Source organism: Rutidosis leptorrhynchoides, chromosome 6, assembly GCF_046630445.1.
Source record: "Rutidosis leptorrhynchoides isolate AG116_Rl617_1_P2 chromosome 6, CSIRO_AGI_Rlap_v1, whole genome shotgun sequence".
Classification (NCBI taxonomy): domain Eukaryota; kingdom Viridiplantae; phylum Streptophyta; class Magnoliopsida; order Asterales; family Asteraceae; genus Rutidosis; species Rutidosis leptorrhynchoides.
Window position 1 is genome coordinate 404,818,311 of NC_092338.1, and position 18,603 is coordinate 404,836,913.

Below are 18,603 nucleotides of genomic sequence, written 5' to 3' on the forward strand. Positions count from 1 at the left end.
ATTTGCCATTTTGTTGGGAGGTTTAGGGGCACGAGAAACGTATTTGAATGCCGTTGGTTTTAAAAAGTTGATGAATTCTATTATTGTCAAATTCACCACCAAGATCGCATTGAAAGGCTTTGATTTCAGAGTTGAATTGTATTTTAACGTAAGCGCGAAATTGTAAGAAGATATTAAAAACATTAGATTTATTTCGTAGAGGAAACACCCATAAGTAATGCGAGAAATGATAAAAAGAAATAACATAGTATTTATAACCACTAAGACTCAGAGCGGGAGAAGTCCATAAGTCCAAGTGAACAATATCAAATAATGAAGAAACAGTAGAGTTTGAACTCCTAAACGGGAGTCTCACGTGTTTGCCGAGTTGACATGCATGGCAAAGTGCGGGAGACTTCGTATTACTACAAGCAATAAAATTATTAGAAATAAGACAACGAAAAACATCAGAGCTGGGATGTCCAAGTTGCTGATGCCATATACGAGGGGGGGGGGACAAGAGCATGATGAGCTGGTGTAGAGGTCGGGATCGTGAGTGGATAGAGATCTCCGGTGCTGTCACATCGGAGCAGAAGTCGTTGTGTCCAGTAGTCCTTCACAGAAAACCAAATTCGTCAAACGAAACAGATACTTTATTATCACGTGCAAAACGACGAATAGAAATAAGATTTTTTACAATATTGGGTGTAACAGGAATATTGGACAGATGTAAAGGTCAGTTAGGGTTAGGCAAAATGCTATGACCCGTGTTGACAACGGGAATTGAATTACCATTACCAACAACAACATAGGGATAAATGCAATGATTAAAAATAGAACTTAGATTATCAATGCGAGAGGTAAGGTGTGTGGACGCACCAGTGTCCATAGTCCAACCCGAGTTACCATAGTCAGGAAGGGTAGTGGTAGCAAATGCATTCCGCATCACTGTTTCATGACCGAACTGATGTTGGGCCGACTGGTTGTTGTAGCCGTAGGGTGGTGGTGGCCCAAGTATTGAATTGGCAGGCCCAATACCCTGAGTCTGATAGCCTGTTGCATTCGGTGTTAAGCTATGGAATGATTGTAACAGTCCATTTAGAGGTGGCTGTGGTGAATAGGCAGGCCCAAGTGTAGCAAAATTAGGTTGCCCAACATAATTAGCATGTGGCCCTGTAGCAGGAAAACCAAGCGGGCCTGTTGAACGAGCAAGCAAAGGTTTCGGCCCAAATTGAGATTGCAAAGTGTCATGGATGTTGGGCCTGCTTAATTGTTGCTGAGATATATAATGTTGTTTGAGACAACCCATCCTAATCTATAAGGACGAATACAATAACATATGATTACATTGCGAGGTATTTGACCTCTATATGATACATTTTACAAACATTGCATTCGTTTTAAAAGACAAACTTTCATTACTTCGAAAGTTGACAGGCATGCATACCATTTCATAATACCCAACTATAAATGACATAATCTGTCATTAACTTAATAATAATCTTTATTGAACTCAACGACTTGAATGCAACGTCTTTTGAAATATGCCATGAATGACTCCAAGTAATATCTTTAAAATAAGCAATTGCACAGCGGAAGATTTTTTTAATACATGAGAATAAACATGCTTTAAAGTGTCAACCAAAAGGTTGGTGAGTTCATTAGTTTATCATAAATAATCATTTTCAATAATATAATAGACCACAAGATACTCATATTTAGAAAACAATATGTGCAGGTCTACTCCTGCTATAAAATCATTCATATGATGAACACCGGAACCTTTCAAAACAACTCACCAACGGTAGATAATGCGTCATGCAATGCAAAATTATCTCACCGTGGTAGTTAATACAATATAATTTCAATAACGGTAGCTAATGCGTCGTGCAATGCAAAATCATCTCACCGTAAATAATTTTACAACAGTAGCTAATGCGTCGTGCAATGCAAAATCATCTCACAGAGGGTAGCTAAAACGGTAGCTAATGCGTCGTGCAATGCAAAATCATCTCACCGTTACTAACTACTAAACAATATTACAATGGTAGCTAATGCGTCGTGCAATGCAAAATCATCTCACTGAGGGTAGCTAAAACGGTAGCTAATGCGTCGTGCAATGCAAAATCATCTCACCATTACAAACTACTAAATCGAACCATTTCGGTAGCTAATGGATCGTGCAATGTAAAATCATCTCACCGATGGTCGATAATACAATCTTTATAGAAATCGAACCTCTAAATCCAAATAATTCTATCATAGAATGTAGTTTTGAATACTTGTGTCTATCTCATCAATCATTTATAAAAACAGTTCATGTATTCTCAGTTTACAAAAATATATCTCAAAATCATTTAATAAAACAGTTATAAAAACACCGCATGTATTCTCAGTCCCAAAAATGTAAAGAGTAAAAGGGAATCAAATAAAATCATAATATCATATTTCGTAGTAATTAAGCATATAATGGCATTGAACAAGTGCAAGGATGGCCTCGGATTCACGAACCTATATAAAGTATGTATATATATATATATATATATATATATATATATATATATATATATATATATATATATATATATATATACATACATACGTACATATTAAAATCTACACTTGTAATTAACAAATTTATGTATTATCATTAATTGTTATTTTAGTAATTTGTATGTTTTATTAATAACTAAATTAAATATATTTATTTTATATACTTTATTTATTATGAAATTATTAATGTTATTATGTGATATGTATTCAATATATTATTATATAGCTATTTATTTGATAAAATAATATAAGTAACAATTTATATCTTTTTATGATAATAATAATAATACTAATAATTAGATTTTTAGTAATGATATTGATATTAATAGTTTTGATAATAATAAAAGTAATGTTAGTAATAATAAAAGAAATGATAATAATGATAAGATAAAATGTTAGTTTTCATAAAAATAATACTTTTAATAATAATGATATTGATATTATTAATAATCTTAATACTTTTTGTTTTAATACTAACTTTAATAAAGTTGTTATATAATAAGTTTTAATGATAATAGCACTGAAAATGATAATCTTAATAATAATGATAATATTAAGATAATACTTATAATAATAATAATAATGATAATAATGATATTACACATTTTAAATGTGTTAATAATACTAATAGAAATGATAATAATACTATTATTAATGATAATAGTTTGTATTATTATGAGTAGTATTGTTATTATTATTGTTAGTATGAAAATAATACAAACTATTATCATTAATAATAGTATTAGTATCATTTCTATTAGTATTATTAACACATTTAAAATGTGTAATATTATTATTATCATTATTATTATTATAAGTATTATCTTAATATTATAATTATTATTATTATTATTAAGATTATCATTTTCAGTGCTATTATCATTAAAACTTATTATCATTACTAACAACTTTATTAAAGTTATTATTAAAACAAAAAGTATTAAGATTATTAATAATATCAATATCATTATTATTAAAAGTATTATTTTTATGAAAACTAACATTTTATCTTATCATTATTATCATCTCTTTTATTATTACTAACATTACTTTTATTATTATCAAAACTATTAATATCAATATCATTACTAAAAATCTAATTATTAGTATTATTATTATTATCATAAAAAGATACAAATTGCTACTTATATTATTTTATCAAATAAATAGCTATATAAGAATATATTGAATACATATCACATAATAACATGAATAATTTCATAATAAATAAAGTATATAAAATAAATTTAGTTAATTTAGTTATTAATAAAACATACAAATTACTAAAATAACAATTAATGATAATACATAAATTTGTCAATTACAAGTGTAGATTTTAATATATATATATATATATATATATATATATATATATATATATATATATATATATATATATATATATATATATATATATATATATATACTTGATATAGGTTCGTGAATCCGAGGACAACCTTGCACTTGTTCAATGCCATTATATGCTTAATTACTACAAAATACAATATTGTGAGTTCATTTGATTCCCTTTTACTCTTTACATTTTTGGGACTGAGAATACATGCGCTGTTTTTATAACTGTTTTATTAAATGCTTTTGAAATATATATTTTTTAACTGAGAATACATGAACTGTTTTTATAAATGATTGACGAAATAGACACAAGTATTCAAAACTACATTCTATGATAGAATTATTTGGATTCAGAGGTTCGATTTCTATAAAGATTGTATTATCGACCATCGGTGAGATGATTTTGCATTGCACGACGCATTAGCTACCGAAATGGTTCGATTTAGTAGTTAGTAACGGTGAGATGATTTTGCATTGCACGACGCATTAGCTACCGTTTTAGCTACCCTCGGTGAGATGATTTTGCATTGCACGACGCATTAGCTACCATTGTAATATTGTTTAGTAGTTAGTAACGGTGAGATGATTTTGCATTGCACGACGCATTAGCTACTGTTTTAGCTACCCTCGGTGAGATGATTTTGCATTGCACGATGCATTAGCTACCGTTGTAAAATTATTTACGGTGAGATGATTTTGCATTGCACAACGCATTAGCTACCGTTAGTGAGTTGTTTTGAAAGGTTCCGGTGTTCTTCATATGAATGATTTTATAGCAGGAGTAGACCTGCACAGATTGTTTTCTAAATATAAGTATCTTGTGGTCTATTATAGTATTGGAAATGATTATTTATGATAAACTAATGAACTCACCAACCTTTTGGTTGACACTTTAAAGCATGTTTATTCTCAGGTATTAAAGAAATCTCCCGCTGTGCAATTGCTTATTTTAAAGATATTACTTGGAGTCATTCATGGCATATTTCAAAAGACGTTGCATTCAAGTCGTTGAGTTTAATAAAGATTATTATTAAGTTAATGATAGATTAGGTCATTTATAGTTGGGTATTATGAAATGGTATGCATGCCTGTCAACTTTTGAAATAATGAAAGTTTGTCTTTTAAAACGAATGCAATGTTTGTAAAATGTATCATATAGAGGTCAAATACCTCGCAATGTAATCATATTGATGTCGTAGCGTGGGGGTACGAAATACTTCAAAACTTTAGCAGGAAATACTATTAAATACGATACAATTTTACACAAGATATTTATTTATTTAGAGAATGGATATACTTAAACCTTGCTACAACACTTATAGGCAGTGTACCTAATCGTACAGTAGTGTAGTTTTTAGTAAGTCCGGTTCGTTCCACAGGGAAAATCTTTTAATCAAAGCTTAACGCTATATTAGTTTAATTTTATAAAAATACAAATATATATATAAGTAATATTATTATTATAAAGGGGGGTTTTTACCGTTTAATGACCGGTTTGTCGATTTTAAAACTTTAGTCGCAGTTAAAACAAAATGTAAAATATTAAATAAATAAAAGACTTAATTTAAAGCATAAAGTAAATAACGATAATGAAATTGCGAATAATAAAAGTGCGATAAAATAAACTTGCGATAATTAAAAAGTACGATAATTAAAAGTGCAATTAAATACAATAACAATAAAAATGCGATAATTAGAAGTGCAATTAAATATAAAATAAAGGAAATTAAATATGAAATAAAAGAATTATGCTTATTTAAACTTCCGTAATCATGATGTTTGACGTGTTGATTTTAGTTTTATGCCCATGGGTTAATTGTCCTTTGTCCTGGATTATTTAATATGTCCGTCTGGTTTTTGTCCATAACAGTCCATCAGTCATAAATATAAAGTGCGAGTGTCCTCGTCAAATTATTCTTATACCCGAAGTCAAATATTCCAACTAATTGGGGACTTAAACTGTAACAAGATTTTAATACTTTGTTTAATAATTACACCAGGATGTCGACTGAGTGTAACCCAAGATTTTAATACTTTGTTATCAATTATGCCAAGTGTCCTTGTACATAATTTCACCCCTGTTTTAATAATTCTAGTGACTATTAATCCATTCCCGTGTCCGGTTAAATGAACGATTATTCATACATATAAATACCCCGCCCATCGTGTCCGATCGAGTGTATATGGTTATTTATAGGGACGTCCAATTGTAAATATTTATATTAAAATTAACAAACTATCATTTAGTTAAACAAATATAAAGCCCATTAATAATCCATAGTCTAATTTCCACAAGTGTCGTTCTTTTGTCCAAACCCCAATTATGGTACAAAGTCCAATTACCCAATTTTAGTAATTAGCCCAACATCATGATTACTTCGGATTAAATAAGCATAATAATAACTTAGCTACGAGACATTAAATTAAAAAGGTTGAACATAACTTACAATGATTAAAAATAGCGTAGCGTTACACGGACAGAATTTCGACTTACACCCTTACAACATTCGCTAACATACCCTTATTATTAGGATTTAAAATTAAAATTAAAATTAAAATATAAATTATATATATATATATATATATTTATGTATATATTGAGAGAGAGATAGATTATGGATATTTAAAATGATCAGAATTCGTTTGCTTTTAAAGGGAATTGAGTTCAGGGGGTCTCCGTGACTCGCGGCCTTTTCTGCCTTCAAACTCCGCGAGTCGCGGAGTTTGAAATTCCAGCTCACCAACTTTGGAGTCTTTCTTGCCGACGGATTTTTATTATTTATATAATATATAAATAATTATAAGAATTATTTAAGTATTATATTATATTTATGTGCATAGTTGACTTGTAATTTTTAGTCCGTTGCGTCGAGCGTTGAGAGTTGACTCTGGTCCCGGTTCCGGATTTTCGAACGTCCTTGCGTACAATTTAATATCTTGTACTTTGCGTCTTGAATCTTGTACTCTTGTAATTTCGAGACGTTTCTTATCAATAATTGGAACCTCTTTGATTGTATTTTGTAATTTTGAGCTTTTTGGTCGTTTGCGTCTTCAATTCGTCGAATCTGTCTTTTGTCTTCACCTTTTAATATTTAAACGAATATCACTTGTAAATAGAACAATTGCAACTAAAAGCTTGTCTTTCTTGGGGCATAATGCTATGAAATATATGTTCGTTTTTAGCATTATCAAATATTCCCACACTTGAGCGTTGCTTGTCCTCAAGCAATATAGTCTTGAAATACTAGAATCACTTCTTTATTCTTCACACTTTGTACATCAGTGATTTCTTTACGGCGGTATAAACAATGGTAGTAACGTTGTGGTTTACAGTCCCATATGACTATAAAAATTTAGATCCTTTAAGGAAATTGGATCTTTATGAAAACATTTGATCTTTTGAAAATTAAATCTAGCTTTTACCCTAGATAAGTTTTCCGGAATAACCCTTCACCGGTGTTTGCAAAATATTTTTGTGGGTTTGGTGGGTTTCAGATTTGAAAATTTTATCTCAAAACTTGCGGTTTTGTGTCACCCACTTGCTAACCTTGTATTAGGAAAGCAACACGTCCAGTATACTTGCTTCGTATATTACCTTTCGGTAAACTACCGTCCGGTTGTAAAGGAAAGCGTTGAACAAGCAACTGTTAAGGCAATGTCCCCTGACATGCTTTTAATTTTGGTCTATAACGTGTCGGACACAATTACTATCCTTTGTAGGAGAAATAGTAAAGCTCACCCTTATAATTTTCTGGTCTGGCACAAGGTCCTGTCTTTGACCATGCTATGCAACCACCGTTCTTACGGTTGACACCCGATTTGGTTCAGGTGACCTAATGAATTCCAGGTGAATTCCTAGGATTTTACGTTCAATGGTAATGAACGCATTGAAAATGGGTTTTTAGAAAACAAATCGGTTTGTAATTTTGATCAAAATATTTTCTCGTTCAGGCTCGAGTTTAGATATCATTGAATTCCATGAGTTTGTAATTCTCAATCTTTAAGGTCAATCTCAAGGATTGAGTAATATCAGGCTTAAAAGCTGATTTTTGATCTTTTAAGGAGATTATCCTTTCTGGGGATCTGATTCATTAGTCTTATCCAGTTAATTTGCACGGCGCCCTCCCCATTTTACGAGACAGATCCTCTCATGGTTAGGATAAGTCTGACCACATGGCGACCCTATTTGATGCTGAGGTCCGTGGATTTCCTGCTGATTTTAGTGATGACTTTTCTAGATTTTTCGTCAACCTACAGCTGGTCTGGACGACAACTTCCTGACCTAAATCAAGAAGCGCGTTTCTTTTTCGGAAGACTTTACTTCCTTTTAATGATGGAATTGATTCATCGTGTAGATCCATCTTTCTTACAGTAAATCAGGTAAAACAGTTAATTATCATTCAAAACAAAAGTATTTTCAATTATTTGTTACAGAAATATGTGACATATGTTTAAAATATCTTGGTAAATTTTCCCACACTTGGCTTTTATTTTCCTTTTTATTGTCCTCTATTCCATTTTAAATAAATTTTAACATTTTGGTTTGTTTCTCAATTTATGTCCTTTCCGAGGTAACAATAATTTCGGTGTTAAAACCTAGTTTTATCGTTCATAAATATGTATAAACATGATTTTGAGTTCATTTAATTGAAAATTTTGAAAAATTTTACTAGAATTGGGTAGTCAGTATATAAGACTAGGGCTGTTCTTTATTATCAGAGAGCACTAGATTCTAATACAACTACTACTTTACTAGTATTTCTAATGGTAACCAAGTGTTTAAGATAAAAAATTTTTTTAAAAAAATCCGAAAGAATTTAACCCCTTCCCACACTTAAGATCTTGCAATGCCCTCATTTGCAAGAAATCAGTAACAATTTAAATTATTGAGGGTGATTAGCGTAGAAATGATTAAATTTTACCAAAGTTTCCAAACATATTTGTGTTTGTGTTGAATGATAAATGGTGCACATCATTTGTTCATTCCGTCTTGTTGTTATTTCACATATATTTTGCATCTTGTCGTCAAAATTAGTTGCTTTTGCTGAACTTAATGTCAGTCTTTGAAAATGCGTTATTTTACCCTGTTGTGTACATAAGATAAACTGCAAACATATATACATATTTTTGAAGTTTGGTATATTACCCCACTTTCAAAAATTATTAAAATCTAATAATAAAAGTTAGAAAATTATAAAAACTATTACAATATTAACATAAGTATTAAATGTATCAACATTACAAATTATAAAATAAATAAAACTAAGTAGACTAGGGATGATACTGATACCAGTAGGGGTTCCATGCATAACCATATGTGTTATAAAATGCTTCGGCTGGGTTATACGTAGGATACGGTGGTTGGATCTCTATAGACCAGGGAGGAAATACGGGCGATGGAGTAGGAATATAGTTTCTACCTATTTGTTGGCAATAAGCTATGATTTGGTTTTGATGAACTTGCCAATCTTCAAATGCTCGATGTCTAGCATTTTCGTATTCTTGTGAAGCTATAAACCTTTGCATTTCTGTCATTTCATTTCCCCCTCCCACATTACCTGGCTGTTGGTTTCTCTCAACCTGTGGATGTCTACCATTATATCATACTGCGGCGTTATTTCGCCTCTTCAAAACCTTCGCACCATGGTATACATTTAAACCTATTGTATCGCGGGGTTCTGGTTCTTCGATTAATAATCCCCCCCGACTTATATCCACACCGAGATATTCAGCAATCAAAGTAATAAATATACCACCTCCTATTATGCTATGCGGTCTCATCCCCCTAACCATAGCTGATAAATAATAACCCACACAATAAGGTATACTTACAGCGCTTTGTGGGTCTCGAATACACATGTGGTAAAACAAATCATGTTCATTTACCTTTTCCTTGTTCTTACCTCGTTGTGTAATCGAATTGGCTAAAAATCTATGAATTACTCTTAATTCAGCTCTATCTATATCCAAATAAGAGTAATTTCCCCCTTTAAATCGGTGATGGCTAGTCATTTGACTCCATACACCATGCGTATCAAAATTTTCGTCTATCTTTCTACCAGTTAGTATCAACCCTCTACAATCGGCAGATGCTAACTCCTCAGGCGTATATATACGTAAAGCCTGAGCCATGTCTAGTAAAGACATGTGGCGCATCGAACCTCCTAACAAAAATCTAATAAAATATCGATCAGTTAAACTAGCTACCCGATCATTTATTTCTATACTACACAACAATTCTTCACACTATACTTTATATACAGGTCTACGCATGTTGAATAAACGTACCCAATCGTTAAAAGTAGAATTACCATACCTCTGTGTAAGTAATTCCCTAATTGGCCCGGCCAATTCTACAGCTTCTAATGGTCCCCATTCTATGACCCTAGGTACTTCAACAGCTTTAGAATGAAGAGTATGCAAACCCCTTTGGTATTTTGGATAATCTATCCAAAGTCTGTCAAATCTCAGGTTCGGGTGCAAATCTTCCAAGTGCATATCAGAAAATGTGATGACTGGATGAGGTATATCTTGTTTGTAGTAGTTATCCACCTCCTGTTGTTCCGTATTCTCAGCAGGAGCATTGCGAGCTTGGGATGAAGATTCACCCCTTTCAGTCTGCAAAACACATCAAACACAATTTTTGTGCATCCAAATATGCATTAGTGTCAGCAAAATCATCAATCAAAGTAATTACAATGACATGATCAATTTATATCAAACTTAAGCTCATTTTCATATTTTTATCAAATCTACACTTTTTCAAATAAGCATATACGAAAATGATCACCAAGTTCATAAGCATTCAACTCAAATAATATGTCAAAATAATCATTACTAGCAATTAAACAAGTTTCAAATGGCATTATTTTCCAAAAATCAAGTTCATGAATTTTAGACTTGAAAAAGTCCACTTTAATTCTCAAAATCATGTTTAGGCTCAAAGTTTGGATCATTTAACTACCTAAACATGTTACACTACTTAATTTAGCAACAATTCATGACAAAAGCCATAACCTATTTATATCAAAAAGCCCTAAATTGCTCAAGAACACAAACCCTAGATTACTCAAAATTTAAAGTTTAAGGCTTCTAATCATGTTAAATAGCATCAATCTAGGTTATACAAGCATAATACATAAACAATTTAAGCATAATTACACTAAAAAGTATCAAAATCGAATTGGGTATAAAATTGCTCAAGAACACCAATTTTCGGATTAAATGGTGTTTAGGTGTAGAAATTTACCGTTTTTCTTGAGTAATTCCTTGATAGCATCCTTCTTAACATGATTTTAGTGAAATATTTGATGATTAACGGTGAAAAATTGTGAATTTGGGAGTGTTTTCTCGGGTTTTTTCCGGTTTTATTTCGCAGTATTTTTGTGGTGTGGTGTGTGGACTGATCAGTTTACATTTTTATTTTTTTCTGGGTTTTGGTCCCTCCGCGAGTCGCGGTGTTTGACCCTTCAAACTCCACGAGTCGCGGAGTTTGTATTTATTTATTTTTTTTATTTTTTTTAAACATCTTATACTAATTAAAACAATTAAGTAATTAATTTTAAAATTTTGTTTCCCTTGTTATTTAGGACGAGGTCGTTTCGGATCGATGTCCTAGTCCGTCCTTCGACAAAATTTTAAAATTTGTCTTTTTGTAGTGATTGTTTTAAAAGCTAAGATTTTTGGGTTTTTTTTAATGTTTTTGGCATACTTTAATTCAATAAGATTAAAAATAATGATAATAAAAGTTCTCGTCCCTCCCTCGGATAAAGCAATTTCGGTTCAAAGACCTAGTCTTCAACTTACGACGAATTTTAAAAATCATATTTTTAACTTAACGAAATAAAGTAAATTTTTGTTTTAAAATTCACACCAACTTAAATTTAAAAATGCATAAAATTAAAAATTTACACCAAACTTAATTAAAAATGCATAATATTAAAAATTCACACCAAACTTTATATTATATTTTTGTTTTTATACATACAAACTTATATTAAAAATATTAATTTTTCAAATATTGACAAACTTAAATATATTGATTTTACAGAGTTCACAATATTAATTTAAGATTTATATATTAATTTTAAAATGGTAAAAATAAAATTAAAAATCTTTTTGGCTTTTTATCATACTTTAATCAATCAAATATTATCAAAAATATGCGCCCCTCTTTTCGGTAAAGTAATTTCGGTTCCATAACCTAATTTAACTCATGACGAATTTTTGAAATATTTTGGGTTGATTGATTAAAGATATTTATACCTTAAGAATAAACGTTAAATTTCGCAGTGATGTAATAAATTTTTGTATGATATCAATAATTTCGGTCGCCAAACCTAATTTTATTCAATACCAATTTAATACTTTATAGCAAACAAATTAGCGTTTATTATCAAAAGGTTAAAAATAAAAATAAAAATAAAAACAAAAAACTGTACAGACTTACCTGTGAGATAGTATTCTTAGTTATACGATCTATCCCATTCATAAGATAGTCGGTTTAATTGGTTTTCCATGGCTACATAGGCGTAACCTCGAGCATTCAGTGTTTTTTCTTCTAAACATATGAACGGTCCGTCTCTGCCTAAAGTAACAAATTCGGTATTTGAATAGGTTTGATTATTTGAACATTTACCTCCATGTGACCATTTTCCGCATTTGTGACATCTTTCTAGGTGTCGTGCTCTTCTTTTCGCTGCGGATTTTGATTTTCCTTTACCAAATTGTAACTTATTATCTTCGCATCTGGATTCTTTTCTTACTCCGTCCAATCTTTCTCTGATTACTGATACTATTTCACTCGGTAGTGTGTCATTATTACGTTTAGTGATCAAAGCGTGTAGCATTAGACCATGGTTTAGTTCACAGGCAGTCTTCATTTCCTAAAAAAAATAAAAATTCAGAATGGGGGGAGAAGACTAGTTCTTTAGGGTCTGCTAGGGAAAGACCATTCGGGTTCCATTTTCGAGAACTACACGAAAACAGACAATCTAACTCTAACAGAAATACATAAAATCCTTTAAAGACTTGATTCTCCCCACACTTAGTTAGCTGTGGTATCGAAATTGTGATTAACTTCGTTATCAACTTCCATTGGACTATCTATGTAGTGTTTAACTCTGTGACCATTAACTTTAAATTCAATCCCATTTGAATTTATTAATTCTATCGTTCCGTATGGGAAAACTCTTTTGACTATGAATGGTCCAGACCATCTTGATTTCAATTTTCCAGGAAATAGCTTGAATCGTGAATTGAAAAGAAGAACTCTGTCTCCTTCTTTAAATTCTTTTAAACTTCTGATTCTTTTATCATGCCATTTCTTCGTTCTTTCTTTATAGATTAACGAATTTTCGTATGCTTCATGTCTTAATTCTTCTAATTCATTTAGTTGACTTAATCGTAGACGTCCAGCTTCATGTAAATCAAGATTACATGTCTTCAAAGCCCAAAATGCTTTGTGTTCAATTTCTACTGGAAGATGACATACTTTTCCGTAAACGAGTCTAAAAGGTGTGGTTCCAATTGGAGTTTTGTAGGCTGTTCTAAAAGCCCAGAGTGCATCCTCCAATTTAATGGACCATTCCTTCGAATTTAATCCTACGGTTTTCTCTAGAATACGTTTTAAAGCACGGTTGGTATTTTCAACTTGTCCACTTGTTTGTGGATGATAAGCAGTGGAGATTTTATGAGTTAATCCATATCTTTTAAGAACTTTCTCAAGTTGATTATTACAGAAATGAGTACCCCGATCACTTATTAAAGCTTTCGGTGTTCCAAACCTTGCAAAAAGATGTTTTAAAAAGTTGATTACAACTCGTGCATCATTAGTTGGGAGAGCTTGTGCTTCCGCCCATTTAGATACATAATCAATGGCAACAAGAATGTAGAGATTATTATGAGATTTTGGAAATGGACCCATAAAGTCAATACCCCAAATGTCAAATACTTCACATACTTGAATGACATTTTGTGGCATTTCATCACGTTGACTTATTTTTCCGGCCCTTTGACAAGCATCACAGGATTTGCAAAGAAGGTGTGCGTCTTTGTAAATTGTAGGCCAATAGAGTCCAACTTCATAAACTTTTCTTGCTGTTAGTTGAGGCCCATAATGCCCTCCTGTTGGTCCTGTGTGACAATTGAAAGGACCCGTTCATATACATTATAAACGATTCACAATAGTTGATTACATCGCGAGGTATTTGACCTCTATATGATACATATTACAAACATTGCATTCGTTTTTAAAACACAAACTTTCTTTACATCGAAAATTGACAGGCATGCATATCATTTCATAATATCCACTATCCAATTATAAATTAACTTAATAGTAATCTTTGATGAACTCAATGACTCGAATGCAACGTTCTTCGAAATATGCCATGAAATACTCCAAGTAATATCTTTAAAACAAGCAAATGCACAGCGGAAGATTTCTTTTATACCTGAGAATAAACATGCTTTAAAGTGTCAACCAAAAGGATGGTGAGTTCATTAGTTTATCATAATCATTCATTTCCATCATTTTAATAGACCACAAGAATTTCATTTCCAGTTCTCATAAATATACGTCCCATGCATAGAGACAAAAATAATCATTCATTTGGATTGAACACCTGGTAACCGACATTAACAATATGCATATAAGAATATCCCCATCATTCCGGGATCCTCCTTCGGACATGATATAAATTTCGAAGTACTAAAGCATCCGGTACTTTGGATGGGGTTTGTTAGGCCCAATAGATCTATCTTTAGGATTCGCGTCAATTAGGGTGTCTGTTCCCTAATTCTTAGATTACCAGACTTAATAAAAAGGGGCATATTCGATTTCGATAATTCAACCATAGAATGTAGTTTCACGTACTTGTGTCTATTTTGTAAATCATTTATAAAAATTGCGCATGTATTCTCAGCCCAAAAATATAAAGGGTAAAAAGGCAAATGAAACTCACCATACTGTATTTCGTAGTAAAAATACATATAACGTCATTGAACAAGTGCAAGGTTGGCCTCGGATTCACGAACCTAAATTAATTATGTATATATATGTGCTGGTCAATATTTGTCTAACAAATTAGGTCAAGTCATAGTGTACCACAATCCTAATGCTCGAGACTAATATGCAAAGATCAACAAAAGTTAATTTGACTCAAAATGATTTCCAAAATTTATACATGATTATTATATAGTTTAAATATCGTCATTTTATATTTTTAAATATTTTTAAAAGATTTAATAGAGTAAATAATATAATTCATTTATTAATAAATAAAATTTTATATAAAAATATACTTTTATATATCTTAAGTAATAAAATTTATAAAGTTAATTTAAAAAAAATATTATGATAGGTTTTATTAAGGTAATTATATTATTTGTATTACATATTTATTTGATAAAATAACATTGATAATAATAATAAGTAAAAGTTGTATTATTTTGCAATAATAATTATTATTCTTTTAAAAATATCAATTTTTATATTTACTAATAATGATATTATAATAAAACGATAATTCTAATTATGATAACTTTAATATCTATGATACTTTTTAATATTAACTTTAAAATAATAATTCTATTTAAAATGATAATAATAATGATATTTTATAATAACAATGACATTTCTATTAAAATGATATTTTTTGTTAAAATGATAGTTTTAATACTAACGATACTTTTAATAATAATAGTAATGATAAAAATAATAAGAATGATAATTTTATCTAGATCAATATCTTATAATATTTTAATTTCATCATGATACTCATACTTATTATTTCCTAATCATTTCGTTTAATAGCTTTTAATCGTCTTTTATATTGTGTTTATAATACTAATAATAATAGTACTAAAAAGAATTAGGTGTTACTAATATTAGTTTTAATTACAATAATACTAATAATGATAATTACTATGATATTATTAATAATACTAATAACTATTTTAATAATAATAATAATAATAATAATAATAACAATAACAATAACCATTTTTAAATAGTGATATATATATTAATAATGATAATAATAATAATAATAATAATAATAATAATAATAATAAAAATAATAATAATAATAATAATAATAATACTAATTATAACTTTAACGATGATAACAATAGTAATAATAATAAAAATAACAATTTTTAATGATAATTCCTTTTATTAATAATGATAATAATAAGATAAAACTAGAACGACGATAATAACGACGATAATAATAATCATTTTTATAAAAATTCAATTGACTATAACTTCTAATCCGTTCATCGAACCCATTCGATATCTAAATGAAAAGTTCTCAATTTTTCGCTAGCCTTCCAAGGACATGCATATCTTATACCTTATCTCAATCGCAAGTGTAACTAATTCAGGATTCAACATAACCTATCTAAGGGCAATATCAAAAGTACAAGCATGCATAATCCTATATTCTCGAGCACTAGTCAGGGATACACTATTAATATGTAAAAATAATTTACGAGTACTCACGTATCAATATTGAGATTCAATATTGCAGGAAAGGTACGTAGACGCAACGGAGACGATAAACACTAGATTGACCTCACAAGCATACCCATGAACCATACCCATCACCTCCATAGCTATAACCCATGTTTTCCTTAGCTCTATCCCGCTCGAAAAATCCATTTTGAAATAATACGCTCATGACCTCGTCGTAGTATTTTATGTATACTAATAATATCTTGAAATAATACTGAGTAAATATATATATGTAAGTCGATTGAGAGAGTTTAGAGAAATATATTTCAAGTTTCTATGAAATAATGAAACCTATTGAATTCTATTTATAATAGATTTTTGAATTATTAAAGTGAATTATTAAAGTATGAATTATTAAAGTGAATTATTAAAGTATGAATTATTAAAGTGAATTATTAAAGTATGAATTATTAAAGTAAATTATTAAAGTTAAAGTAAAGTAAAAGTAAAGTAAAGGTAAAGTTAAAGTATAGTAAAAGTATAAAACTATGTACGTATAATACGCGTATAAATATATATAAAATTAATTTAAATCATTATTTATATTTAATAAAATAAAATATAAATATCGTTATCTTTATCATACTGGTTAAGTAATGAGTTGTCAAAAGTGGTTCTAGATATTTATAAAAGTTATATACGTTTTAATAATAAAGTTCTTTTTAAACTAAAAACGTTTTTGTACGTTTGAAAATAAATCAAATAAATATGATAATTTTGTTTTCCAAAACTAAATATATTTAAGAATCATTTTATTAAAAGGTTAAAATAATGGAAATCGTTATATCATAAAACGTTTTAGAAAAGTAGAATCATATATATTCATAATAGGTTTCAAGTTTTTAAATTACGGTCTGTTGGTGAAGCATGGGATAAAGTCCAAAGGTTAAATAAACGTATGAAAAATGTCGAGTTACTTAACTTGTCGATATCCAACATCTAAGTTATTTACACTCCACGTTCTTACTTATAAATCACTTTACCATTTTCCGAATGTTGTCAAAAAGAATAGATTTCTTAAATCACAGTGGACCTCATAACATAGACCCGTAATCATATCACAATGTATCTAATAAATCAATCATTTGATATTATCTTCTAATTCCATCGATAAACATATTGAAACAAATGCGTTCGTGTAAAGTAATATACGTTTAATACTTTATTAATATTCTCAAGTTATAATATATATATACATATATATACATATCTATTTATATATAACGGTTCATGAATCGTCGGAATTTGGTCGAGGTTATAATGAATGTATGAACACAGTTTAAAATTCTTGAGATTTAACTTAACAAACTTTGCTTATCGTGTCGGAATAATATAAAGATAAAGTTTAAATTTGATTGGAAATTTTCGGGTTGTCACAGTACCTACCCGTTAAAGAAATTTCGTCCCGAAATTTGAATGAAATGGTCATGGCTGACAATAAGTATGTTTTCATGACGTATACGAGTTGAAAATTAGAGTTTTATTATCATCAAGTAATATAGATAAAGCAATTTGATTTTTGTGAAGGGTACGAGTGAAGTTATCACAAAAGAATGAAATGAGTAAATGCACGTTCTTTTTAACCAATGACATAGTCACGGTTGATTTTCGAAATTCAAGGAATTTAGAGAAAATCTTCGTAATAAGATTTGGTTCTTCGAAAATTAAGGAAGTTAAGATCAGCTTTGATTAAATGCGATAATATGTTTTGATTGCTCTGTCGGATATTTTACTATATATCCACCCCCTTCGTTTCCTTATTTCCACAACTCACACCTTTTATTCACTAATATGCTCCATCCAGTTCTGATTCTTGATATACTCCTAACTTTCATATCTGTCATTCTTTTCTTTCATCTGCCACCGGAAGAATCTATTTACTTTTACTATACTCTTAGTTTTATAGTGTTTTTAGTTCTCCCATGTCTTTATATTGCTATATGCATCGATATATATGGTTTATAATTTCTGGGTCGTCGTTGGGCTTTATATCCTCCTTTATATTTCGAAGTCCCTGCTTCTATCTTCTATAATTATTGTCATCCACAGTTAATGCTCCCTTCTATTTGCTGCGATTTATACTCCTATTTCTATTTCGGAGCTTCATTCTTTCGTTTCCTCTTCTTGAGATTAAGCACCGTATGTAATGGTCCAGAATTCGTAGATATGAATTTCTGAATGAACATAGTTAATGTTCTAAG